Here is a 6,000-nt window from a genome sequence, read left to right on the forward strand (position 1 = left end):
TCTTTGTGCGAACCATGCTTGCTGCACTTTGAATGTGGCCGAGAGCTGGCTTGATGAAACACCTCACTTCATACTTCTTGTTTTGCGGGGTACCTTGCTTCCTAGTGACCAGTGTGTCGGTGGAAACGACACCTATGTGATCAAAACGGGATCCCTACTGCGGTTGTGGGACGCAGGGTTGAGAGGAGAGCAGGATCGGAGGCCAATTCAGAGCACACGGGTCGTTTACCCAGGTTTGGGCCGCGACGTGCGCAATACCCAACTCCTGCTTAGTGTATCTATTTGAGTGTTCTTGCTGTTCTTGAGCTAGCTATAATGAGTGTAACTTGTCCAAGGGTCCGAATCCTTCTCCTGGATGCCTTGGGCCACCTTTTATAGGCAAGGGGATCGCCACAGTGGCACACAGGAGGTGGCATAGGGGTACTGTGGTTAAGCCTATTGTCAACCATATGGGACAAGGCGCAATAAATGCGAACCCCTGTCCCTTCCATCGCCGCTTCACCCTGCTTCGACACGCGTCCGAGCCAGCGGGGTGCGTGGTGCCATGTAGGCTGGCTGGCAGCTGAGGTGGCGCCATGTAGGATGATAGGCAGCTGAGGTGGCGCGGTGGAGAAGTCTTCACGAAGATTTGCATGCCACCACGTAGGTGTTGCTGATTTGTCCTAGAAGTCCCCAGTTTACACGCAGGTGCCTACCTAGCTGGTGGGCTGGCAGCTGCATGTGGAGTGACGGCGGGACCGTGGCAGGCGCGGGCCCGGCCGTGGATGTCACAGACGTCCTCGGTAAGGACCTTGCCGGGGCCCCGGCAAGGGTCTTGCCGCGGCATCGTAGTCGTCCCCGGCAAGGATGTTGCCAGAGGTCTTGTGTGCTTCCTTGGCAAGGGTCTTGCCGAGGTTCGTTGCCTTCTATTCCTCCTCTGATTTGGAGTGTCTGTTGTCTTCACAAAGATCTGCAAGCCACCACAGAAGTGCCTCTCGAGCCCTGGTTCTAATTAAGTTGGGAACCTTGGGCTCAAGGGTGGCGCGTTCTGCTAGCATGGGGTTGAGCAAGTCGCCCCGGCAAGGCTCTTGTCGGGGCCGTGGAAGTTTCCCCGGCAAGGCTCTTGCCGGGGAGAACCACCTTGTCCTCTTGGTCTTTTGGTCTTGGTGTTACGCTGGCTGTTCTGTGGCTTCGACCCTTCCCCTTGCCCTGCTTGGTGTGGTTGTGGCCGCGCGGCTCTGACTGCCCGTGCACCTAGTAAGGGGTACAAAGGAGTGCCCCTACTTCAGTATACCGACAGGAGCCCCCGGGCCTGGGCCACACATAAGCGCGGCGGGTTTGTTGGGCTAGGCCCAAAAATGGTGCACAGGCTGGCGGGGCAGTTTTTACCGCAGTAAATTCTCGCCCGCTGCGCTTCCCCACGACCCACGTTGAATGTGTGACGTGGGGGTCGTGCGTGACGTGGGGGGCATGCACGGAGTGGTTGTTGCAGGCATGCGTCACGTCGCAATAAATGGTGAAGAGGCGGCCCGCGCCTTCCCCATAATATGGAATAACCATGGGTGCGCGGCTCATTTACCCTCTGCTCTTCCCCAATCTTTGCATCGTCGTCCTCGTCTTCTTCTTCCTCAAGCCCCTGCTCGCCGCTGCCGCTCCCCCCACTGCCGTCGGCCTCTTGCTCCCTCCCCAGCTGCCATGGCACCTAAATCTGGCAAGGGCAAGGGTGCAACCAAGGATATGAAGGAGAAGGAGATGCCAGAGAGCGAGGCGGTGGCGCGGCGGGCGCTGTCCGCCTACTTCGTCCCGTCGTCGGTTAATGCCTTTGAGCTCACGGACTATTTCAAGCCCGTGTGGGGGGCAGCGACGTCGGCACATCCCGCCACACGGGCCCCCCTGCAGATTGTGACAACGGTGGCCAGGAATGGTAACCATTATTTGTTGACTTCTTCTACTGCGGGTGCTGCCCCCTTTTTTCCGACCTCTTCAATGACATCATGCACACTTTTGGATTCAACCTAGTGGACCTGACGCCGAACGCGGTGGCGTACTTGGCGTGCTTCGCCCACATCTGCGAGGGCTTCGCTGGAGTAGTGCCCAGCATGGCGCTTTTCCGCCATTATTTCTCCCCCCGCGTCCAGCCTGCGGGCGCCCTTTCTGGAACCGTCGCCTGGATCCCGAGGGTCCAGGAAAGAGGCGCATACCCAGATGGCGCCATGAAGGAGAGGTGGGAAGAATGGCGGGGCCGGTGGTGCTGGATCGTGGAGGAGGACCCGCCGGAGTTCTGCCCAAGAATTCGTTGGGAGCCACTGCAACATGGCGCAGACTAGAGAGACCTCGACCCCAACGACAAGAAGTTCTTGATCGCCACCACCATGATCCGCTGCCTTACCGAGGCCGTGCTCACCCTGGAGATGATCGCAGTGGATTTCATCCGCCATCGAATTGCTCCGCTGCACAACAAGGGGATGTCGGCCTGGGACTTCAGGAACGCGGCTGACATCATGAGGCTCCGCACCGGTTTGCAGAACAACCTCACGGTGCTGGGGCACTCCTGGTACTGCCGGAGGCTCTTCCAGCTCGATGTGTTCGCCGATGGCAAGGTGGAGAGGACCGGCAGGGCGGCGAAGTCCGGCAAGGTCATCAAAGGGTCCTTGTTCGGGCTGCCGCCGGGGGTGGTCCCGCTGAGCAACAACACCCGGCAGGCCGAAATCCTTGCCATTATTTCAGTCTTCAACACACACGGTCTTGACCCAGACTGGGTCGAGCCCCCAGCGCACCAGGTGAAGGATTTTTTTGACAACCTCGTCGAAGAACTTGCTCACGATGAGCTAATGCTCATCCAGGACACCACCCAGGAGGAGCTGGACTACATCGCCGATAGGGCGGCAGAGGCGGAGCTCGCTAGGCTGGCCGGTGATGCTGGTGGCGTGGAGAACAAGGCCGCCACAGCCGCGGAGGAAAAGGAACTCGCCTAGTGGGTTGAGGCTGCCAAAGGGGCGGGCGGCGGTAGCGTCGAAACCCCTCTTGCCGGGGACGTGGTTGGGGAGTCATCCGAGGAGGAGGCAAAGGCTGTCGACCCCTCGGCCACAAAGAAAAGACGCACCCTGCGCCGGGCCAGCTCTGGCGAGCCGGTCCGATGTGGCAGGGGCAAGCCGCGGCAATTGGCGCCGGCGGGAACCGCGCGCGTGATGCATGCCATGGAGGCAAAGAAGAGAGCCACGGTGGCGAAGAAGACAACAATTGCCTCTTTTTCATCCAAACGCTACCAGACTCCATCGCCTTCTCCTCCACCGGCAAGCGTGAACACAGATGTCGCCTTCGACTTCTCGTCCCTCAGCCCGAGGAGGAAAAGGAAAGTAACAGATGAGGAGACGGAGGAGGAGTAACATCCTGCCCCCCGTCATTCCTGTCCTTTTTGGTCGTGTCGCTTATCTTGACTTGTCTTGTCTTGGCAGGGACACAAAGACGTTAGCCCAGCGGGTGAGGAAGAGGGCCAAGGCTTTGGCAAGCAACCAGCCCCCGGCAGGCACTCCAGGCGCACCGCTGGTGGTGGAAAGCAGCCCGGACGACAGTCCCTGACGCAGCCCCTGGCTCAGTCCCCAATGCAAGTCCACCAACCATTCCTTTCCTCGCATCTGCCGGTGTGTGGGGTGCTGACGCTATCCTTGCCGGACTCGCAGGAGAGGATCGACAGCAGGCCGAGCCACTAAGGGCTTCTCCCAACATGCCGCCCCTTCTCCCACACCGCCCCGGGGGACGTCCCTGGCAAGGGCATCCACCACCGAGCCCATGAAGACGGAGGAGGAGGGGAAAGTGAACTAGGTGCTGGCGGGTCCACCCCGGCACCGGAAGTTGGTGGGGAGAGGGCCACCTCTCCTCAGCCCGGCATTGGTGGGCCCATTCACCCCCTGTTTTTGCTAATTTCTTCTGCTCTCTTTCTCTTCTTATTTTTTTGCTTGGCTCTGTCTCATTCTCCATACTGGTGTCTAGGCGTTCCCTCAGCAGACCAGGGGACCACCGACGCCACCATCGAGGAGATCGCCAAGGACGCGGAGGCCGAGGCTACCAAGATCGCCACTGAGGAAGCCTCCAAGGACGCTGAGGAGGCTGCCGCGGGGTCCGCCAGAGGGTCCGTCAAGGCCACTGATGAGGAGGCCAGCAAAAGGCCCACTGGGGACGCCGACAAGGGTGCTGCTGCCGAGGAGGAGGCCAGCGGGGGGCCTGCCAGGGAGGCCAGCAGGGGCACTGCTGCCGAGGAGGAGGTGGTCGATGATCAACCCTCCTCCTCCGCTGCCCCCGGATCAAGAAGGTACCTGAAGGTGGGCGACAACTTGTCCGTCCGCCTTCCAGGGGCGGCGAGCACCGGAGCGCTCACCGAGGGGGAATTTTTTATGACGAGGTGCTTGCCGCCGCCGGCCTCGAGGTTGTTGACGAGCCGAGCTCTGGTGGTGGCTCCCAAGAGGAGCGTCTTCTCCAGGCCATAAGTGCCAACTTCAACAAACTCCAGGCGCTCCACCGCGCCCTTCTAGACCAAGCGAGGACCAAGGAGGCGGTGGTGAACAAGACAGAGGTTGACCTCGAGAAACATGTCACCGAGGCGCATGCCTAGTTCTGCCAGGCCCATGAGGAGCCGAAGGTCGCCCAGGAGCAGCTGGCTGAGCGCAAATAGGAGCTCATCTTCAAGCAGTCCAACATCAAGAAGGCCCAGGAGATGGCGAATGCCCAGGCCAATAAGGATGAGGCCATCTGGCACAAACGCGAGGCTGCACTGAACTCCCATGAGGAGGATCTTGTCGCGCGCGAGGCGGCGCTTGCCGCCAAACTTTGCGGCTAGGATGAGGAGGTCGAGAAGCTTGCCGCGGTCCGGACCCAAGAGCTGGATCATAAACACAAGGAAGCGCTCGATGCCCAGGAGCTGGCCCACGGCAGCAAGGTGAAGGAGCTGGAGGCGGAGCGGGACGGCCCGGCGAAGAAAATCCTGGAGCTGTCCTTGGAAAAGAACACACACAACAAGGCTCCGGTCGAGGCACAATCCGCGGTCCTTAGTAGGGCTGAGCAGCTCTCCACCGCCAACGACTCTATCAAGGACCTGAAGCTCAAGCTAGAAGGCCTTGAGGGGGCGCTCGAGGAGGCCAAAACCCGGGAGGGGACCTTGACCCAGCGCCTGGCAGAGGAGGAGCAGCTCCGAGCAAATGAGGCCGCCAATCTCAAAGACGAGATTGATGGCGAGAAGCACTGGATCGGTCGCCTTGCCGCCGTTGCCGACAGAATCACTGAGCAATTGGCCAACATGAAGATGCCGGACGTGATGTACGCGTTGGAACCAAATCTGAGCCCCAACGCCAGTCTGACCATATTCTTTGAGAGTGTCCTTAGGGCTCTGGAGCGGCTTCACTCCAATCGGGCGAGCTCCTTGGCCGATGAGGCCTGGACGCTTTGCCAGGGTGCCATGACCAAGGTCCTCACCAAGCTGGCATACTGGAACCCCAGCCTCGACTTCGACACCGCGCTGGATAGCTTGCCGGCCAACGCGGATCTCACAGTTCTTGAGGAGCGCATCAAGCCCATTATCAGCTGTGTCGGTGGAATCCAGAGGTTGGAGGGCCAGCGCCAGGACTAAACGCCTCGTTGCTTGTCGTCGCTGCGGGTTCATGACCAAGGCAATTTCTATCTTTAGTTAGAATCGCAGCAACAATTGATGTAATATATACTCTGCAGTACTTTTGGTATGATGCACGTTATTTCCCTGTTCGATCTCCCTCTGTATGTCCACCCTACGTTTATTGGGTAGGCTTGCCGGTGCGTAAACCCAAACCGCTACGCTCTGAAGGACGGATCCTTTAGCAGCTGGCAGGGTGTGCTTGCTGCCATGCGAACCACCTTGTCGTTCTCAATGCGGCCGCCCGAACTGCTGAGCGGACTCGAGACAGAGCGAGAGCATTGCTAATAGCAGAAGGCCACCCTGCCGTTCTGGACGCAGCCACAAGATCTGTTGAGCAGATTCGAAACAGACCAAGGGCG

Source organism: Triticum aestivum, chromosome 4B (assembly GCF_018294505.1).
Source record: "Triticum aestivum cultivar Chinese Spring chromosome 4B, IWGSC CS RefSeq v2.1, whole genome shotgun sequence".
In the NCBI taxonomy this organism is placed as follows: Eukaryota; Viridiplantae; Streptophyta; class Magnoliopsida; order Poales; family Poaceae; genus Triticum; species Triticum aestivum.